This window comes from Meriones unguiculatus (genome assembly GCF_030254825.1).
Source record: "Meriones unguiculatus strain TT.TT164.6M chromosome 13 unlocalized genomic scaffold, Bangor_MerUng_6.1 Chr13_unordered_Scaffold_34, whole genome shotgun sequence".
Taxonomy (NCBI): Eukaryota; Metazoa; Chordata; class Mammalia; order Rodentia; family Muridae; genus Meriones; species Meriones unguiculatus.
This window is the reverse complement of record NW_026843646.1, coordinates 13,605,882-13,629,444: the sequence shown is the minus strand read 5'-3', so window position 1 is coordinate 13,629,444 and position 23,563 is coordinate 13,605,882.

Below are 23,563 nucleotides of genomic sequence, written 5' to 3'. Positions count from 1 at the left end.
CCGCTTGCAACGAAATGACTCCAGAGCACTTAAAAACCCGCTTGCAACGAAATGACTCCAGAGCACTTAAAAACCCGCTTGCAACGAAATGACTCCAGAGCACTTAAAAACCCGCTTGCAACGAAATGACTCCAGAGTACTTAAAAACCCGCTTGCAACGAAATGACTCCAGAGCACTTAAAAACCCGCTTGCAACGAAATGACTCCAGAACACTTAAAAACCCGCTTGCAACGAAATGACTCCAGAGCACTAAAAAACCCGCTTGCAACGAAATGACTCCAGAGCACTTAAAAACCCGCTGGCAACGAAATTACTCCAGAGCACTTAAAAACCCGCTTGCAACGAAATGACTCCAGAGCACTTAAAAACCCGCTTGCAACGAAATGACTCCAGAGCACTTAAAAAACCTGCTCTCATTGAAATGTCTGAGAAGTATGTAAAAACCCGCTTGCAACGAAATGACTCCAGAGCACTTAAAAACCCGCTTGCAACGAAATGACTCCAGAGCACTTAAATACCCGCTTGCAACGAAATGACTCCAGAGTACTTAAAAACCCGCTTGCAACAAAATGACTCCAGAGCACTTAAAAACCTGCTTGCAACGAAATGACTCCAGAGCACTTAAAAAACCCGCTTCCAGTGAAATGTCTGAGAAGTATGTAAAAACCCGCTTGCAACGAAATGACTCCAGAGCACTTAAAAACCCGCTTGCAACGAAATGACTCCAGAGCACTTAAATACCCGCTTGCAACGAAATGACTCCAGAGTACTTAAAAACCCGCTTGCAACGAAATGACTCCAGAGCACTTAAAAAACCCGCTTCCAGTGAAATGTCTGAGAAGTATGTAAAAACCCGCTTGCAACGAAATGACTCGAGAGCATGTAAAAAACGATGCAACGAAATGACTCCAGAGTACTTAAAAACCCGCTTGCAACGAAATGCCTACAGAGCACTTAAAAAACCCGCTTCCAGTGAAATGTCTGAGAAGTATGTAAAAACCCGCTTGCAACGAAATGACTCGAGAGCATGTAAAAAACGCTTGCAACAAAATGACTCCAGAGCACTTAAAAACCCGCTTGCAACGAAATGACTCCAGAGCACGTAAAAACCCACTTGCAACGAAATGACTCCAGAGCACTTAAAAACCCGCTTACAACGAAATGCCTTCAGAGCACTTAAAAACCCCCTTGCAACGAAATGACTCCAGAGCACTTAAAAACCCGCTTGCAACGAAATGACTCCAGAGCACTTAAACACCCGCTTGGAACGAAATGACTCCAGAGCACTTAAAAACCAGCTTGCAACGAAATGACTCCAGAGTACTTAAAAACCCGCTTGCAACGAAATGACTCCAGAGCACTTAAAAAACCCGCTTCCAGTGAAATGTCTGAGAAGTATGTAAAAACCCGCTTGCAACGAAATGACTCCAGAGCACTTAAAAAACTCGTTTCCAGTTAAATGTCAGAGAAGTATGTAAAAACCCGCTTGCAACGAAATGACTCGAGAGCATGTAAAAAACAATGCAACGAAATGACTCCAGAGTACTTAAAAACCCGCTTGCAACGAAATGCCTACAGAGCACTTAAAAAACCCGCTTCCAGTGAAATGTCTGAGAAGTATGTAAAAACCCGCTTGCAACGAAATGACTCCAGAATACGTAAAAAACCGCTTGCAACGAAAAGACTCCAGAGCACTTAAAAACCCGCTTACAACGAAATGCCTTCAGAGCACTTAAAAACCCGCTTGCAATGAAATGACTCCAGAGTACTTAAAAACCCGCTTGCAACGAAATGACTCCAGAGCACTTAAAAACCCGCTTGCAACGAAATGAATCCAGAACACATAAAAACCCGCATGCAACGAAATGACTCCAGAGCACTTAAAAATCCGCTTGCAACGAAATGACTCCTGAGCACTTAAACACCCGCTTGCAACGAAATTACTCCAGAGCACTTAAAAACCCGCTTGAAACGAAATGACTCCAGAGCACTTAAACACCGGCTTGCAACGAAATGACTCCAGAGCACTTAAAAACCCGCTTGCAACGAAATGACTCCAGAGCACTTAAAAAACAAGCTTCCAGTGAAATGTCTGAGAAGTATGTAAAAACCCGCTTGCAACGAAATGACTCCAGAGCATGTAAAAAACGCTTGCAACGAAATGACCTCAGAGGACTTAAAAACCCGCTTGCAACGAAATGCCTACAGAGCACTTAAAAAACCCGCTTCCAGTGAAATGTCTGAGAAGTATGTAAAAACCCGCTTGCAACGAAATGACTCCAGAACACGTAAAAACCCGCTTGCAACGAAATGACTCCAGAGCACTTAAAAACACGCTTACAACGAAATGCCTTCAGAGCACTTAAAAACCCGCGTGCAACGAAATGACTCCAGAGTACTTAAAAACCCGCTTGCAACGAAATGACTCCAGAGCACTTAAAAACCCGCTTGCAACGAAATGAATCCAGAACACATAAAAACCCGCATGCAACGAAATGACTCCAGAGCACTTAAAAATCCGCTTCCAGTGAAATGTCAGAGAAGTATGTAAAAACCCGCTTGCAACGAAATGACTCCAGAGCATGTAAAAACCCGCTTGCAACGAAATGACTCCAGAGCACTTAAAAACCCGCTTACAACGAAATGCCTTCAGAGCACTTAAAAACCCGCTTGCAACGAAATGACTCCAGAGCACTTAAAAACCCGCTTGCAACGAAATGAATCCAGAACACATAAAAACCCGCTTGCAACAAAATGACTCCAGAGCACTTAAAAACCCGCTTGCAACGAAATGACTCCAGAGCACTTAAAAACCCGCTTGCAACGAAATGACTCCAGAACACTTAAAAACCCGCTTGCAACGAAATGACTCCAGAGCACTTAAAAACCCGCTTGCAACGAAATGACTCCAGAGCACTTAAAAACCCGCTTGCAACGAAATGATTCCAGAGCACTTAAAAACCGGCTTGCAACGAAATGACTCCAGAGCACTTAAAAACCTGCTTGCAACGAAATGACTCCAGAGCACTTAAAAAACCTGCTCTCAGTGAAATGTCTGAGAAGTATGTAAAAACCCGCTTGCAACGAAATGACTCCAGAGCACTTAAAATCCCGCTTGCAACGAAATGACTCCAGAGCACTTAAACACCCGCTTGAAACGAAATGACTCCAGAGCACTTAAAAACCCGCTTGCAACGAAATGACTCCAGAGTACTTAAAAACCCGCTTGCAACGAAATGACTCCAGAGCACTTAAAAACCAGCTTGCAACGAAATGAATCCAGAACACTTAAATACCCGCTTGCAACGAAATGACTCCAGAGCACTTAAAAACCCGCTTGCAACGAAGTGACTCCAGAAGACTTAAAAACCCGCTTGCAACGAAATGACTCCAGAGCACTTAAAAACCCGCTTGCAACGAAATGACTCCAGAGCACTTAAAAACCCGCTTGCAACGAAATGACTCCAGAGCACGTAAAAACCAGCTTGCAACGAAATGACTCCAGATCACTTAAAAACCCGCTTGCAACGAAATGACTCCAGAGTACTTAAAAACCCGCTTGCAACGAAATGACTCCAGAGCACTTAAAAACCCGCTTGCAACGAAATGACTCCAGAGTACTTAAAAACCCGCTTGCAACGAAATGACAACCAGAGCACTTAAAAAACCCGCTTCCAGTGAAATGTCTGAGAAGTATGTAAAAACCCGCTTGCAACGAAATGACTCCAGAGCACGTAAAAACCAGCTTGCAACGAAATGACTCCAGAGCACTTAAAAACCCGCTTGCAACGAAATGACTCCAGAGTACTTAAAAACCCGCTTGCAACAAAATGACTCCAGAGCACTTAAAAACCTGCTTTCAACGAAATGACTCCAGAACACTTAAATACCCGCTTGCAACGAAATGACTCCAGAGCACTTAAACACCCGCTTGCAACGAAATGACTCCAGAGCACTTAAAAACCCGCTTGCAACGAAATGACTCCAGAGCACTTAAAAACCCGCTTGCAACGAAATTACTCCAGAGCACTTAAAAACCCGCTTGCAACGAAATGACTGCAGAGTACTTAAAAAACCGCTTGCAACGAAATGACTCCAGAGCACTTAAAAAACCCGCTTCCAGTGAAATGTCTGAGAAGTATGTAAAAACCCGCTTGCAACGAAATGACTCCAGAGCACTTAAAAAATTCGTTTCCACTTAAATGTCAGAGAAGTATGTAAAAACCCGCTTGCAACGAAATGACTCGAGAGCATGTAAAAAACGCTGCAACGAAATGACTCCAGAGCACTTAAAAACCCGCTTACAACGAAATGACTCCAGAGCACGTAAAAAACCACTTGCAAAGAAATGACTCCAGAGCACTTAAAAACCCGCTTACAACTAAATGCCTTCAGAGCACTTAAAAACCCCCTTGCAACGAAATGACTCCAGAGCACTTAAAAATCCGCTTGCAACGAAATGACTCCAGAGCACTTAAAAACCAGCTTGCAACGAAATGAATCCAGAACACTTAAATACCCGCTTGCAACGAAATGACTCCAGAGCACTTAAAAACCCGCTTGCAACGAAGTGACTCCAGAAGACTTAAAAACCCGCTTGCAACGAAATGACTCCAGAGCACTTAAAAACCCGCTTGCAACGAAATGACTCCAGAGCACTGAAAAACCCGCTTGCAACGAAAAGACTCCAGAACAGGTAAAAACCCGCTTGCAACGAAATGACTCCAAAGAACTTCCAAACCCGCTTACAACGAAATGCCTTCAGAGCACTTAAAAACCTGCTTGCAACGAAATGACTCCAGAGCACTTAAAAACCCGCTTGCAACGAAATGACTCCAGAGCACTTAAACACCCGCTTGCAACGAAATGACTCCAGAGCACTTAAAAACCCGCTTGCAACGAAATGACTCCAGAGCACTTAAACACCCGCTTGCAAGGAAATGACTCCAGAGCACTTAAACACCCGCTTGAAACGAATTGACTCCAGAGCACTTAAAAACCCGCTTGGAACGAAATGACTCCAGAGTACTTAAAAACCCGCTTGCAACGAAATGACTCCAGAGTACTTAAAAAACCCGCTTCCAGTGAAATGTCTGAGAAGCATGTAAAAACCCGCTTGCAATGAAATGACTCCAGAGCACATAAAAACCCGCTTGCAACGAAATGAATCCAGAGCACTTAAAATACTCGCTTCCAGTTAAATGTCAGAGAAATATGTAAAAACCCGCTTGCAACGAAATGACTCCAGAGCACGTAAAAACACACTTGCAACGAAATGACTCCAGAGTACTTACAAACCCGCTTGCAACGAAATGCCTACAGAGCACTTAAAAAACCCGCTTCCAGTGAAATGTCTGAGAAGTATGTAAAAACCCGCTTGCAACGAAATGACTCCAGAACACTTAAAAACCCGCTTGCAACGAAATGACTCCAGAACACTTAAAAACCCGCTTGCAACGAAATGACTCCAGAGCACTTAAAAACCCGCTTGCAACGAAATGACTCCAGAGCACTTAAAAACCCGCTTGCAACGAAATGACTCCAGAGCACTTAAAAACCCGCTTGCAACGAAATGACTCCAGAGCACTTAAAAACCCACTTGCAACGAAATGACTCCAGAGCAATTAAAAACCCGCTTGCAACGAAATGACTCCAGAGCACTTAAAAACCCGCTTACAACGAAATGCTTTCAGAGCACTTAAAAACCCTCTTGCAACGAAATGACTCCAGAGCACTTAAAAAACCTGCTTCCAGTGAAATGTCTGAGAAGTATGTAAAAACCCGCTTGCAACGAAATGACTCCAGAACACGTAAAAACCCGCTTGCAACGAAATGACTCCAGAGAACTTCAAAACCCGCTTAGAACGAAATGCCTTCAGAGCACTTAAAAACCCGCTTGCAACGAAATGCCTTCAGAGCACTTAAAAACCCGCTTGCAACGAAATGACTCCAGAGTACTTACAAACCCGCTTGCAACGAAATGCCTACAGAGCACTTAAAAAACCCGCTTCCAGTGAAATGTCTGAGAAGTATGTAAAAACCCGCTTGCAAAGAAATGACTCCAGAGCACTTAAAAACCCGCTTGCAACGAAATGACTCCAGAACACTTAAAAAATCCGCTTGCAACGAAATGACTCCAGAGCACTTAAAAACCCGCTTGCAACGAAATGACTCCAGAGCACTTAAAAACCCGCTTGCAAAGAAATGACTCCAGAGCACTTAAAAAACCGCTTGCAACGAAATGAATCCAGAGCACTTAAAAACCCGCTTACAACGAAATGCTTTCAGAGCACTTAAAAACCCTCTTGCAACGAAATGACTCCAGAGCACTTAAAAAACCTGCTTCCAGTGAAATGTCTGAGAAGTATGTAAAAACCCGCTTGCAACGAAATGACTCCAGAACACGTAAAAACCCGCTTGCAACGAAATGACTCCAGAGAACTTCAAAACCCGCTTACAACGAAATGACTCCAGAGCACTTAAAAACCCGCTTGCAACCAAATGACTCCAGAGCACTTAAAAACCCGCTTGCAACGAAATGACTCCAGAGCACTTAAACACCCGCTTGCAACGAAAGGACTCCAGAGCAGTTAAAAACCTGCTTGGAACGAAATGACTCCAGAGTACTTAAAAACCAGTTTGCAACGAAATGACTCCAGAGCACTTAAAAAACCCGCTTCCAGTGAAATGTCTGAGAAGCATGTAAAAACCCGCTTGTAATGAAATGACTCCAGAGCACATAAAAACCCGCTTGCAATGAAATGAATCCAGAGCACTTAAAATACTCGCTTCCAGTTAAATGTCAGAGAAATATGTAAAAACCCGCTTGCAACGAAATGACTCCAGAACACGTAAAAACCCGCTTGCAACGAAATGACTCCAGAGCACTTAAAAACCTGCTTGCAAAGAAATGACTTCAGAGTCCTTAAAAACCCGCTTGCAACAAAGTGCCTACAGAGCACTTAAAAAACCCGCTTCCAGTGAAATGTCTGAGAAGTATGTAAAAACCCGCTTGCAACGAAATGACTCCAGAACACATAAAAACCCGCTTGCAACGAAAAGACTCCAGAGCACTAAAAAACCCGCTTGCAACGAAATGACTCCAGAGCACTTAAAAACCCGCTTGCAACGAAATGACTCCAGAGCACTTAAAAAACCTGCTTCCAGTTAAATGTCAAAGAAGTATGTAAAAACCCGCTTGCAACGAAATGACTCCAGAGCACGTAAAAACCCGCTTGCAACGAAATGACTCCAGAGTACTTAAAAACCCGCTTGATACGAAATGCCTCCAGAGCACTTAAAAAACCCGCTTTCAGTGAAATGTCTGAGAAGTATGTAAAAACCCGCTTGCAACGAAATGACTCCAGAACACGTAAAAACCCGCTTGCAACGAAATGACTCCAGAGCACTTCAAAACCCGCTTACAACGAAATGACTTCAGAGCACTTAAAAACCCGCTTGCAACGAAATGACTCCAGAGCACTTAAAAACCCGTTTGCCACGAAATGACTCCAGAGCACTTAAAAACCCGCTTGCAACGAAATGACTCCAGAACACTTAAAAACCCGCTTGCAACGAAATGACTCCAGAGCACTTAAAAACCCGCTTAGAACGAAATGCCTTCAGAGCACTTAAAAACCCACTTGCAACGAAATGACTCCAGAGCACTTAAAAACCCGCTTGCAAAGAAATGACTCCAGAGCACTTAAAAACCCGCTTGCAACGAAATGACTCCAGAGCACTTAAAAACCCGCTTGCAACGAAATGACTCCAGAGCACTTAAAAACCCGCTTGCAACGAAATGACTCCAGAGCACTTAAAAACCCGCTTGCAAAGAAATGACTCCAGAGCACTTAAAAAACCTGCTCTCAGTGAAATGTCTGAGAAGTATGTAAAAACCCGCTTGCAACGAAATGACTCCAGAGCACTTAAAAACCCGCTTGCAACGAAATGACTCCAGAGCACTTAAACACCCGCTTGCAACGAAATGACTCCAGAGCACTTAAAAACCCGCTTGCAACGAAATGACTCCAGAGCACTTAAAAACTCGCTTGCAACGAAATGACTCCAGAGCACTTAAAAACCCGCTTGCAACGAAATGACTCCAGAGCACTTAAAAACCCGCTTGCAACGAAATGACTCCAGAGCACTTAAAAACCCGCTTGCAACGAAATGACTCCAGAGTACTTAAAAACCCGCTTGCAACGAAATGACTCCAGAGCACTTAAAAACCCGCTTGCAACGAAATGACTCCAGAACACTTAAAAACCCGCTTGCAACGAAATGACTCCAGAGCACTAAAAAACCCGCTTGCAACGAAATGACTCCAGAGCACTTAAAAACCCGCTGGCAACGAAATTACTCCAGAGCACTTAAAAACCCACTTGCAACGAAATGACTCCAGAGCACTTAAAAACCCGCTTTCAACGAAATGACTCCAGAGCACTTAAAAAACCTGCTCTCATTGAAATGTCTGAGAAGTATGTAAAAACCCGCTTGCAACGAAATGACTCCAGAGCACTTAAAAACCCGCTTGCAACGAAATGACTCCAGAGCACTTAAATACCCGCTTGCAACGAAATGACTCCAGAGTACTTAAAAACCCGCTTGCAACAAAATGACTCCAGAGCACTTAAAAACCTGCTTGCAACGAAATGACTCCAGAGCACTTAAAAAACCCGCTTCCAGTGAAATGTCTGAGAAGTATGTAAAAACCCGCTTGCAACGAAATGACTCCAGAGCACTTAAAAACCCGCTTGCAACGAAATGACTCCAGAGCACTTAAATACCCGCTTGCAACGAAATGACTCCAGAGTACTTAAAAACCCGCTTGCAACGAAATGACTCCAGAGCACTTAAAAAACCCGCTTCCAGTGAAATGTCTGAGAAGTATGTAAAAACCCGCTTGCAACGAAATGACTCCAGAATACGTAAAAACCCGCTTGCAACGAAAAGACTCCAGAGCACTTAAAAACCCGCTTACAACGAAATGCCTTCAGAGCACTTAAAAACCCGCTTGCAACGAAATGACTCCAGAGTACTTAAAAACCCGCTTGCAACGAAATGACTCCAGAGCACTTAAAAACCGCTTGCAACGAAATGAATCCAGAACACATAAAAACCCGCATGCAACGAAATGACTCCAGAGCACTTAAAAACCCGCTTGCAACGAAATGACTCCTGAGCACTTAAACACCCGCTTGCAACGAAATTACTCCAGATCACTTAAAAACCCGCTTGAAACGAAATGACTCCAGAGCACTTAAACACCGGCTTGCAACGAAATGACTCCAGAGCACTTAAAAACCCGCTTGCAACGAAATGACTCCAGAGCACTTAAAAAACAAGCTTCCAGTGAAATGTCTGAGAAGTATGTAAAAACCCGCTTGCAACGAAATGACTCCAGAGCATGTAAAAAACGCTTGCAACGAAATGACTCCAGAGGACTTAAAAACCCGCTTGCAACGAAATGCCTACAGAGCACTTAAAAAACCCGCTTCCAGTGAAATGTCTGAGAAGTATGTAAAAACCCGCTTGCAACGAAATGACTCCAGAACACGTAAAAACCCGCTTGCAACAAAATGACTCCAGAGCACTTAAAAACCCGCTTGCAACGAAATGACTCCAGAGCACTTAAACACCCGCTTGCAACGAAATGACTCCAGAGCACTTAAAAACCCGCTTGCAACGAAATGACTCCAGAGCACTTAAAAACCCGCTTGCAACGAAATGACTCCAGAGCACTTAAAAACCCGCTTGCAACGAAATGACTCCAGAGCACTTAAAAACCCGCTTGCAACGAAATGACTCCAGAGCACTTAAAAACCAGCTTGCAACGAAATGAATCCAGAACACTTAAATACCCGCTTGCAACGAAATGACTCCAGAGCACTTAAAAACCCGCTTGCAACGAAGTGACTCCAGAAGACTTAAAAACCCGCTTGCAACGAAATGACTCCAGAGCACTTAAAAACCCGCTTGCAACGAAATGACTCCAGAGCACTGAAAAACCCGCTTGCAACGAAATGACTCCAGAACAGGTAAAAACCCGCTTGCAACGAAATGACTCCAAAGAACTTCCAAACCCGCTTACAACGAAATGCCTTCAGAGCACTTAAAAACCTGCTTGCAACGAAATGACTCCAGAGCACTTAAAAACCCGCTTGCAACGAAATGACTCCAGAGCACTTAAACACCCGCTTGCAACGAAATGACTCCAGAGCACTTAAAAACCCGCTTGCAACGAAATGACTCCAGAGCACTTAAACACCCGCTTGCAAGGAAATGACTCCAGAGCACTTAAACACCCGCTTGAAACGAATTGACTCCAGAGCACTTAAAAACCCGCTTGGAACGAAATGACTCCAGAGTACTTAAAAACCCGCTTGCAACGAAATGACTCCAGAGTACTTAAAAAACCCGCTTCCAGTGAAATGTCTGAGAAGCATGTAAAAACCCGCTTGCAATGAAATGACTCCAGAGCACATAAAAACCCGCCTGCAACGAAATGAATCCAGAGCACTTAAAATACTCGCTTCCAGTTAAATGTCAGAGAAATATGTAAAAACCCGCTTGCAACGAAATGACTCCAGAGCACGTAAAAACACACTTGCAACGAAATGACTCCAGAGTACTTACAAACCCGCTTGCAACGAAATGCCTACAGAGCACTTAAAAAACCCGCTTCCAGTGAAATGTCTGAGAAGTATGTAAAAACCCGCTTGCAACGAAATGACTCCAGAACACTTAAAAACCCGCTTGCAACGAAATGACTCCAGAACACTTAAAAACCCGCTTGCAACGAAATGACTCCAGAGCACTTAAAAACCCGCTTGCAACGAAATGACTCCAGAGCACTTAAAAACCCGCTTGCAACGAAATGACTCCAGAGCACTTAAAAACCCGCTTGCAACGAAATGACTCCAGAGCACTTAAAAACCCACTTGCAACGAAATGACTCCAGAGCAATTAAAAACCCGCTTGCAACGAAATGACTCCAGAGCACTTAAAAACCCGCTTACAACGAAATGCTTTCAGAGCACTGAAAAACCCTCTTGCAACGAAATGACTCCAGAGCACTTAAAAAACCTGCTTCCAGTGAAATGTCTGAGAAGTATGTAAAAACCCGCTTGCAACGAAATGACTCCAGAACACGTAAAAACCCGCTTGCAACGAAATGACTCCAGAGAACTTCAAAACCCGCTTACAACGAAATGCCTTCAGAGCACTTAAAAACCCGCTTGCAACGAAATGCCTTCAGAGCACTTAAAAACCCGCTTGCAACGAAATGACTCCAGAGTACTTACAAACCCGCTTGCAACGAAATGCCTACAGAGCACTTAAAAAACCCGCTTCCAGTGAAATGTCTGAGAAGTATGTAAAAACCCGCTTGCAAAGAAATGACTCCAGAGCACTTAAAAACCCGCTTGCAACGAAATGACTCCAGAACACTTAAAAAATCCGCTTGCAACGAAATGACTCCAGAGCACTTAAAAACCCGCTTGCAACGAAATGACTCCAGAGCACTTAAAAACCCGCTTGCAACGAAATGACTCCAGAGCACTTAAAAAACCGCTTGCAACGAAATGAATCCAGAGCACTTAAAAACCCGCTTGCAACGAAATGACTCCAGAGCACTTAAAAACGCGCTTGCAACGAAATGACTCCAGAGCACTTAAAAACCCGCTTACAACGAAATGCTTTCAGAGCACTTAAAAACCCTCTTGCAACGAAATGACTCCAGAGCACTTAAAAAACCTGCTTCCAGTGAAATGTCTGAGAAGTATGTAAAAACCCGCTTGCAACGAAATGACTCCAGAACACGTAAAAACCCGCTTGCAACGAAATGACTCCAGAGAACTTCAAAACCCGCTTACAACGAAATGCCTTCAGAGCACTTAAAAACCCGCTTGCAACGAAATGACTCCAGAGCACTTAAAAACCCGCTTGCAACCAAATGACTCCAGAGCACTTAAAAACCCGCTTGCAACGAAATGACTCCAGAGCACTTAAACACCCGCTTGCAACGAAAGGACTCCAGAGCAGTTAAAAACCTGCTTGGAACGAAATGACTCCAGAGTACTTAAAAACCAGTTTGCAACGAAATGACTCCAGAGCACTTAAAAAACCCGCTTCCAGTGAAATGTCTGAGAAGCATGTAAAAACCCGCTTGTAATGAAATGACTCCAGAGCACATAAAAACCCGCTTGCAATGAAATGAATCCAGAGCACTTAAAATACTCGCTTCCAGTTAAATGTCAGAGAAATATGTAAAAACCCGCTTGCAACGAAATGACTCCAGAACACGTAAAAACCCGCTTGCAACGAAATGACTCCAGAGCACTTAAAAACCTGCTTGCAAAGAAATGACTTCAGAGTACTTAAAAACCCGCTTGCAACAAAGTGCCTACAGAGCACTTAAAAAACCCGCTTCCAGTGAAATGTCTGAGAAGTATGTAAAAACCCGCTTGCAACGAAATGACTCCAGAGCACTTAAAAACCCGCTTGCAACGAAATGACTCCAGAGCACTTAAAAACCAGCTTGCAACGAAATGAATCCAGAACACTTAAATACCCGCTTGCAACGAAATGACTCCAGAGCACTTAAAAACCCGCTTGCAACGAAGTGACTCCAGAAGACTTAAAAACCCGCTTGCAACGAAATGACTCCAAAGAACTTCCAAACCCGCTTACAACGAAATGCCTTCAGAGCACTTAAAAACCTGCTTGCAACGAAATGACTCCAGAGCACTTAAAAACCCGCTTGCAACGAAATGACTCCAGAGCACTTAAACACCCGCTTGCAACGAAATGACTCCAGAGCACTTAAAAACCCGCTTGCAACGAAATGACTCCAGAGCACTTAAACACCCGCTTGCAAGGAAATGACTCCAGAGCACTTAAACACCCGCTTGAAACGAATTGACTCCAGAGCACTTAAAAACCCGCTTGGAACGAAATGACTCCAGAGTACTTAAAAACCCGCTTGCAACGAAATGACTCCAGAGTACTTAAAAAACCCGCTTCCAGTGAAATGTCTGAGAAGCATGTAAAAACCCGCTTGCAATGAAATGACTCCAGAGCACATAAAAACCCGCCTGCAACGAAATGAATCCAGAGCACTTAAAATACTCGCTTCCAGTTAAATGTCAGAGAAATATGTAAAAACCCGCTTGCAACGAAATGACTCCAGAGCACGTAAAAACACACTTGCAACGAAATGACTCCAGAGTACTTACAAACCCGCTTGCAACGAAATGCCTACAGAGCACTTAAAAAACCCGCTTCCAGTGAAATGTCTGAGAAGTATGTAAAAACCCGCTTGCAACGAAATGACTCCAGAACACTTAAAAACCCGCTTGCAACGAAATGACTCCAGAACACTTAAAAACCCGCTTGCAACGAAATGACTCCAGAGCACTTAAAAACCCGCTTGCAACGAAATGACTCCAGAGCACTTAAAAACCCGCTTGCAACGAAATGACTCCAGAGCACTTAAAAACCCGCTTGCAACGAAATGACTCCAGAGCACTTAAAAACCCACTTGCAACGAAATGACTCCAGAGCAATTAAAAACCCGCTTGCAACGAAATGACTCCAGAGCACTTAAAAACCCGCTTACAACGAAATGCTTTCAGAGCACTGAAAAACCCTCTTGCAACGAAATGACTCCAGAGCACTTAAAAAACCTGCTTCCAGTGAAATGTCTGAGAAGTATGTAAAAACCCGCTTGCAACGAAATGACTCCAGAACACGTAAAAACCCGCTTGCAACGAAATGACTCCAGAGAACTTCAAAACCCGCTTACAACGAAATGCCTTCAGAGCACTTAAAAACCCGCTTGCAACGAAATGCCTTCAGAGCACTTAAAAACCCGCTTGCAACGAAATGACTCCAGAGTACTTACAAACCCGCTTGCAACGAAATGCCTACAGAGCACTTAAAAAACCCGCTTCCAGTGAAATGTCTGAGAAGTATGTAAAAACCCGCTTGCAAAGAAATGACTCCAGAGCACTTACAAACCCGCTTGCAACGAAATGACTCCAGAACACTTAAAAAATCCGCTTGCAACGAAATGACTCCAGAGCACTTAAAAACCCGCTTGCAACGAAATGACTCCAGAGCACTTAAAAACCCGCTTGCAACGAAATGACTCCAGAGCACTTAAAAAACCGCTTGCAACGAAATGAATCCAGAGCACTTAAAAACCCGCTTGCAACGAAATGACTCCAGAGCACTTAAAAACGCGCTTGCAACGAAATGACTCCAGAGCACTTAAAAACCCGCTTACAACGAAATGCTTTCAGAGCACTTAAAAACCCTCTTGCAACGAAATGACTCCAGAGCACTTAAAAAACCTGCTTCCAGTGAAATGTCTGAGAAGTATGTAAAAACCCGCTTGCAACGAAATGACTCCAGAACACGTAAAAACCCGCTTGCAACGAAATGACTCCAGAGAACTTCAAAACCCGCTTACAACGAAATGCCTTCAGAGCACTTAAAAACCCGCTTGCAACGAAATGACTCCAGAGCACTTAAAAACCCGCTTGCAACCAAATGACTCCAGAGCACTTAAAAACCCGCTTGCAACGAAATGACTCCAGAGCACTTAAACACCCGCTTGCAACGAAAGGACTCCAGAGCAGTTAAAAACCTGCTTGGAACGAAATGACTCCAGAGTACTTAAAAACCAGTTTGCAACGAAATGACTCCAGAGCACTTAAAAAACCCGCTTCCAGTGAAATGTCTGAGAAGCATGTAAAAACCCGCTTGTAATGAAATGACTCCAGAGCACATAAAAACCCGCTTGCAATGAAATGAATCCAGAGCACTTAAAATACTCGCTTCCAGTTAAATGTCAGAGAAATATGTAAAAACCCGCTTGCAACGAAATGACTCCAGAACACGTAAAAACCCGCTTGCAACGAAATGACTCCAGAGCACTTAAAAACCTGCTTGCAAAGAAATGACTTCAGAGTACTTAAAAACCCGCTTGCAACAAAGTGCCTACAGAGCACTTAAAAAACCCGCTTCCAGTGAAATGTCTGAGAAGTATGTAAAAACCCGCTTGCAACGAAATGACTCCAGAACACATAAAAACCCGCTTGCAACGAAAAGACTCCAGAGCACTAAAAAACCCGTTTGCAACAAAATGACTCCAGAGCACTTAAAAACCCGCTTGCAACGAAATGACTCCAGAGCACTTAAAAAACCTGCTTCCAGTTAAATGTCAGAGAAGTATGTAAAAACCCGCTTGCAACGAAATGACTCCAGAGCACGTAAAAACCCGCTTGCAACGAAATGACTCCAGAGTACTTAAAAACCCGCTTGATACGAAATGCCTCCAGAGCACTTAAAAAACCCGCTTTCAGTGAAATGTCTGAGAAGTATGTAAAAACCCGCTTGCAACGAAATGACTCCAGAACACGTAAAAACCCGCTTGCAACGAAATGACTCCAGAGCACTTCAAAACCCGCTTACAACGAAATGCCTTCAGAGCACTTAAAAACCCGCTTGCAACGAAATGACTCCAGAGCACTTAAAAACCCGTTTGCCACGAAATGACTCCAGAGCACTTAAAAACCCGCTTGCAACGAAATGACTCCAGAACACTTAAAAACCCGCTTGCAACGAAATGACTCAAGAGCACTTAAACACCCGCTTGCAACGAAATGACTCCAGAGCACTTAAAAACCCGCTTGCAACGAAATGACTCCAGAGCACTTAAAAACCCGCTTGCAACGAAATGACTCCAGAGCACTTAAAAACCCGCTTGCAACGAAATGACTCCAGAGCACTTAAAAACCCGCTTGCAACGAAATGACTCCAGAGCACTTAAAAACCAGCTTGCAACGAAATGAATCCAGAACACTTAAATACCCGCTTGCAACGAAATGACTCCAGAGCACTTAAAAACCCGCTTGCAACGAAGTGACTCCAGAAGACTTAAAAACCCGCTTGCAACGAAATGACTCCAGAGCACTTAAAAACCCGCTTGCAACGAAATGACTCCAGAGCTCTGAAAAACCCGCTTGCAACGAAATGACTCCAGAACAGGTAAAAACCCGCTTGCAACGAAATGACTCCAAAGAACTTCCAAACCCGCTTACAACGAAATGCCTTCAGAGCACTTAAAAACCTGCTTGCAACGAAATGACTCCAGAGCACTTAAAAACCCGCTTGCAACGAAATGACTCCAGAGCACTTAAACACCCGCTTGCAACGAAATGACTCCAGAGCACTTAAAAACCCGCTTGCAACGAAATGACTCCAGAGCACTTAAACACCCGCTTGCAAGGAAATGACTCCAGAGCACTTAAACACCCGCTTGAAACGAATTGACTCCAGAGCACTTAAAAACCCGCTTGGAACGAAATGACTCCAGAGTACTTAAAAACCCGCTTGCAACGAAATGACTCCAGAGTACTTAAAAAACCCGCTTCCAGTGAAATGTCTGAGAAGCATGTAAAAACCCGCTTGCAATGAAATGACTCCAGAGCACATAAAAACCCGCTTGCAACGAAATGAATCCAGAGCACTTAAAATACTCGCTTCCAGTTAAATGTCAGAGAAATATGTAAAAACCCGCTTGCAACGAAATAACTCCAGAGCACGTAAAAACACACTTGCAACGAAATGACTCCAGAGTACTTACAAACCCGCTTGCAACGAAATGCCTACAGAGCACTTAAAAAACCCGCTTCCAGTGAAATGTCTGAGAAGTATGTAAAAACCCGTTTGCAACGAAATGACTCCAGAATACGTAAAAACCCGCTTGCAACGAAAAGACTCCAGAGCACTTAAAAACCTGCTTACAACGAAATGCCTTCAGAGCACTTAAAAACCCGCTTGCAACGAAATGACTCCAGAGTACTTAAAAACCCGCTTGCAACGAAATGACTCCAGAGCACTTAAAAACCGCTTGCAACGAAATGAATCCAGAACACATAAAAACCCGCATGCAACGAAATGACTCCAGAGCACTTAAAAACCCGCTTGCAACGAAATGACTCCTGAGCACTTAAACACCCGCTTGCAACGAAATTACTCCAGATCACTTAAAAACCCGCTTGAAACGAAATGACTCCAGAGCACTTAAACACCGGCTTGCAACGAAATGACTCCAGAGCACTTAAAAACCCGCTTGCAACGAAATGACTCCAGAGCACTTAAAAACCGCTTGCAACGAAATGAATCCAGAACACATAAAAACCCGCATGCAACGAAATGACTCCAGAGCACTTAAAAACCCGCTTGCAACGAAATGACTCCTGAGCACTTAAACACCCGCTTGCAACGAAATTACTCCAGATCACTTAAAAACCCGCTTGAAACGAAATGACTCCAGAGCACTTAAACACCGGCTTGCAACGAAATGACTCCAGAGCACTTAAAAACCCGCTTGCAACGAAATGACTCCAGAGCACTTAAAAAACAAGCTTCCAGTGAAATGTCTGAGAAGTATGTAAAAACCCGCTTGCAACGAAATGACTCCAGAGCATGTAAAAAACGCTTGCAACGAAATGACTCCAGAGGACTTAAAAACCCGCTTGCAACGAAATGCCTACAGAGCACTTAAAAAACCCGCTTCCAGTGAAATGTCTGAGAAGTATGTAAAAACCCGCTTGCAACGAAATGACTCCAGAACACGTAAAAACCCGCTTGCAACAAAATGACTCCAGAGCACTTAAAAACCCGCTTGCAACGAAATGACTCCAGAGCACTTAAACACCCGCTTGCAACGAAATGACTCCAGAGCACTTAAAAACCCGCTTGCAACGAAATGACTCCAGAGCACTTAAAAACCCGCTTGCAACGAAATGACTCCAGAGCACTTAAAAACCCGCTTGCAACGAAATGACTCCAGAGCACTTAAAAACCCGCTTGCAACGAAATGACTCCAGAGCACTTAAAAACCAGCTTGCAACGAAATGAATCCAGAACACTTAAATACCCGCTTGCAACGAAATGACTCCAGAGCACTTAAAAACCCGCTTGCAACGAAGTGACTCCAGAAGACTTAAAAACCCGCTTGCAACGAAATGACTCCAGAGCACTTAAAAACCCGCTTGCAACGAAATGACTCCAGAGCACTGAAAAACCCGCTTGCAACGAAATGACTCCAGAACAGGTAAAAACCCGCTTGCAACGAAATGACTCCAAAGAACTTCCAAACCCGCTTACAACGAAATGCCTTCAGAGCACTTAAAAACCTGCTTGCAACGAAATGACTCCAGAGCACTTAAAAACCCGCTTGCAACGAAATGACTCCAGAGCACTTAAACACCCGCTTGCAACGAAATGACTCCAGAGCACTTAAAAACCCGCTTGCAACGAAATGACTCCAGAGCACTTAAACACCCGCTTGCAAGGAAATGACTCCAGAGCACTTAAACACCCGCTTGAAACGAATTGACTCCAGAGCACTTAAAAACCCGCTTGGAACGAAATGACTCCAGAGTACTTAAAAACCCGCTTGCAACGAAATGACTCCAGAGTACTTAAAAAACCCGCTTCCAGTGAAATGTCTGAGAAGCATGTAAAAACCCGCTTGCAATGAAATGACTCCAGAGCACATAAAAACCCGCTTGCAACGAAATGAATCCAGAGCACTTAAAATACTCGCTTCCAGTTAAATGTCAGAGAAATATGTAAAAACCCGCTTGCAACGAAATGACTCCAGAGCACGTAAAAACACACTTGCAACGAAATGACTCCAGAGTACTTACAAACCCGCTTGCAACGAAATGCCTACAGAGCACTTAAAAAACCCGCTTCCAGTGAAATGTCTGAGAAGTATGTAAAAACCCGCTTGCAACGAAATGACTCCAGAACACTTAAAAACCCGCTTGCAACGAAATGACTCCAGAACACTTAAAAACCCGCTTGCAACGAAATGACTCCAGAGCACTTAAAAACCCGCTTGCAACGAAATGACTCCAGAGCACTTAAAAACCCGCTTGCAACGAAATGACTCCAGAGCACTTAAAAACCCGCTTGCAACGAAATGACTCCAGAGCACTTAAAAACCCACTTGCAACGAAATGACTCCAGAGCAATTAAAAACCCGCTTGCAACGAAATGACTCCAGAGCACTTAAAAACCCGCTTACAACGAAATGCTTTCAGAGCACTGAAAAACCCTCTTGCAACGAAATGACTCCAGAGCACTTAAAAAACCTGCTTCCAGTGAAATGTCTGAGAAGTATGTAAAAACCCGCTTGCAACGAAATGACTCCAGAACACGTAAAAACCCGCTTGCAACGAAATGACTCCAGAGAACTTCAAAACCCGCTTACAACGAAATGCCTTCAGAGCACTTAAAAACCCGCTTGCAACGAAATGCCTTCAGAGCACTTAAAAACCCGCTTGCAACGAAATGACTCCAGAGTACTTACAAACCCGCTTGCAACGAAATGCCTACAGAGCACTTAAAAAACCCGCTTCCAGTGAAATGTCTGAGAAGTATGTAAAAACCCGCTTGCAAAGAAATGACTCCAGAGCACTTAAAAACCCGCTTGCAACGAAATGACTCCAGAACACTTAAAAAATCCGCTTGCAACGAAATGACTCCAGAGCACTTAAAAACCCGCTTGCAACGAAATGACTCCAGAGCACTTAAAAACCCGCTTGCAACGAAGTGACTCCAGAAGACTTAAAAACCCGCTTGCAACGAAATGACTCCAGAGCACTTAAAAACCCGCTTGCAACGAAATGACTCCAGAGCACTGAAAAACCCGCTTGCAACGAAATGACTCCAGAACAGGTAAAAACCCGCTTGCAACGAAATGACTCCAAAGAACTTCCAAACCCGCTTACAACGAAATGCCTTCAGAGCACTTAAAAACCTGCTTGCAACGAAATGACTCCAGAGCACTTAAAAACCCGCTTGCAACGAAATGACTCCAGAGCACTTAAACACCCGCTTGCAACGAAATGACTCCAGAGCACTTAAAAACCCGCTTGCAACGAAATGACTCCAGAGCACTTAAACACCCGCTTGCAAGGAAATGACTCCAGAGCACTTAAACACCCGCTTGAAACGAATTGACTCCAGAGCACTTAAAAACCCGCTTGGAACGAAATGACTCCAGAGTACTTAAAAACCCGCTTGCAACGAAATGACTCCAGAGTACTTAAAAAACCCGCTTCCAGTGAAATGTCTGAGAAGCATGTAAAAACCCGCTTGCAATGAAATGACTCCAGAGCACATAAAAACCCGCTTGCAACGAAATGAATCCAGAGCACTTAAAATACTCGCTTCCAGTTAAATGTCAGAGAAATATGTAAAAACCCGCTTGCAACGAAATGACTCCAGAGCACGTAAAAACACACTTGCAACGAAATGACTCCAGAGTACTTACAAACCCGCTTGCAACGAAATGCCTACAGAGCACTTAAAAAACCCGCTTCCAGTGAAATGTCTGAGAAGTATGTAAAAACCCGCTTGCAACGAAATGACTCCAGAACACTTAAAAACCCGCTTGCAACGAAATGACTCCAGAACACTTAAAAACCCGCTTGCAACGAAATGACTCCAGAGCACTTAAAAACCCGCTTGCAACGAAATGACTCCAGAGCACTTAAAAACCCGCTTGCAACGAAATGACTCCAGAGCACTTAAAAACCCGCTTGCAACGAAATGACTCCAGAGCACTTAAAAACCCACTTGCAACGAAATGACTCCAGAGCAATTAAAAACCCGCTTGCAACGAAATGACTCCAGAGCACTTAAAAACCCGCTTACAACGAAATGCTTTCAGAGCACTGAAAAACCCTCTTGCAACGAAATGACTCCAGAGCACTTAAAAAACCTGCTTCCAGTGAAATGTCTGAGAAGTATGTAAAAACCCGCTTGCAACGAAATGACTCCAGAACACGTAAAAACCCGCTTGCAACGAAATGACTCCAGAGAACTTCAAAACCCGCTTACAACGAAATGCCTTCAGAGCACTTAAAAACCCGCTTGCAACGAAATGCCTTCAGAGCACTTAAAAACCCGCTTGCAACGAAATGACTCCAGAGTACTTACAAACCCGCTTGCAACGAAATGCCTACAGAGCACTTAAAAAACCCGCTTCCAGTGAAATGTCTGAGAAGTATGTAAAAACCCGCTTGCAAAGAAATGACTCCAGAGCACTTAAAAACCCGCTTGCAACGAAATGACTCCAGAACACTTAAAAAATCCGCTTGCAACGAAATGACTCCAGAGCACTTAAAAACCCGCTTGCAACGAAATGACTCCAGAGCACTTAAAAACCCGCTTGCAACGAAATGACTCCAGAACACTTAAAAAACCGCTTGCAACGAAATGAATCCAGAGCACTTAAAAACCCGCTTGCAACGAAATGACTCCAGAGCACTTAAAAACGCGCTTGCAACGAAATGACTCCAGAGCACTTAAAAACCCGCTTACAACGAAATGCTTTCAGAGCACTTAAAAACCCTCTTGCAACGAAATGACTCCAGAGCACTTAAAAAACCTGCTTCCAGTGAAATGTCTGAGAAGTATGTAAAAACCCGCTTGCAACGAAATGACTCCAGAACACGTAAAAACCCGCTTGCAACGAAATGACTCCAGAGAACTTCAAAACCCGCTTACAACGAAATGCCTTCAGAGCACTTAAAAACCCGCTTGCAACGAAATGACTCCAGAGCACTTAAAAACCCGCTTGCAACCAAATGACTCCAGAGCACTTAAAAACCCGCTTGCAACGAAATGACTCCAGAGCACTTAAACACCCGCTTGCAACGAAAGGACTCCAGAGCAGTTAAAAACCTGCTTGGAACGAAATGACTCCAGAGTACTTAAAAACCAGTTTGCAACGAAATGACTCCAGAGCACTTAAAAAACCCGCTTCCAGTGAAATGTCTGAGAAGCATGTAAAAACCCGCTTGTAATGAAATGACTCCAGAGCACATAAAAACCCGCTTGCAATGAAATGAATCCAGAGCACTTAAAATACTCGCTTCCAGTTAAATGTCAGAGAAATATGTAAAAACCCGCTTGCAACGAAATGACTCCAGAACACGTAAAAACCCGCTTGCAACGAAATGACTCCAGAGCACTTAAAAACCTGCTTGCAAAGAAATGACTTCAGAGTACTTAAAAACCCGCTTGCAACAAAGTGCCTACAGAGCACTTAAAAAACCCGCTTCCAGTGAAATGTCTGAGAAGTATGTAAAAACCCGCTTGCAACGAAATGACTCCAGAACACATAAAAACCCGCTTGCAACGAAAAGACTCCAGAGCACTAAAAAACCCGTTTGCAACAAAATGACTCCAGAGCACTTAAAAACCCGCTTGCAACGAAATGACTCCAGAGCACTTAAAAAACCTGCTTCCAGTTAAATGTCAGAGAAGTATGTAAAAACCCGCTTGCAACGAAATGACTCCAGAGCACGTAAAAACCCGCTTGCAACGAAATGACTCCAGAGTACTTAAAAACCCGCTTGATACGAAATGCCTCCAGAGCACTTAAAAAACCCGCTTTCAGTGAAATGTCTGAGAAGTATGTAAAAACCCGCTTGCAACGAAATGACTCCAGAACACGTAAAAACCCGCTTGCAACGAAATGACTCCAGAGCACTTCAAAACCCGCTTACAACGAAATGCCTTCAGAGCACTTAAAAACCCGCTTGCAACGAAATGACTCCAGAGCACTTAAAAACCCGTTTGCCACGAAATGACTCCAGAGCACTTAAAAACCCGCTTGCAACGAAATGACTCCAGAACACTTAAAAACCCGCTTGCAACGAAATGACTCCAGAGCACTTAAACACCCGCTTGCAACGAAATGACTCCAGAGCACTTAAAAACCCGCTTGCAACGAAATGACTCCAGAGCACTTAAAAACCCGCTTGCAACGAAATGACTCCAGAGCACTTAAAAACCCGCTTGCAACGAAATGACTCCAGAGCACTTAAAAACCCGCTTGCAACGAAATGACTCCAGAGCACTTAAAAACCAGCTTGCAACGAAATGAATCCAGAACACTTAAATACCCGCTTGCAACGAAATGACTCCAGAGCACTTAAAAACCCGCTTGCAACGAAGTGACTCCAGAAGACTTAAAAACCCGCTTGCAACGAAATGACTCCAGAGCACTTAAAAACCCGCTTGCAACGAAATGACTCCAGAGCACTGAAAAACCCGCTTGCAACGAAATGACTCCAGAACAGGTAAAAACCCGCTTGCAACGAAATGACTCCAAAGAACTTCCAAACCCGCTTACAACGAAATGCCTTCAGAGCACTTAAAAACCTGCTTGCAACGAAATGACTCCAGAGCACTTAAAAACCCGCTTGCAACGAAATGACTCCAGAGTACTTAAAAACCCGCTTGCAACGAAATGACTCCAGAGTACTTAAAAAACCCGCTTCCAGTGAAATGTCTGAGAAGCATGTAAAAACCCGCTTGCAATGAAATGACTCCAGAGCACATAAAAACCCGCTTGCAACGAAATGAATCCAGAGCACTTAAAATACTCGCTTCCAGTTAAATGTCAGAGAAATATGTAAAAACCCGCTTGCAACGAAATGACTCCAGAGCACGTAAAAACAC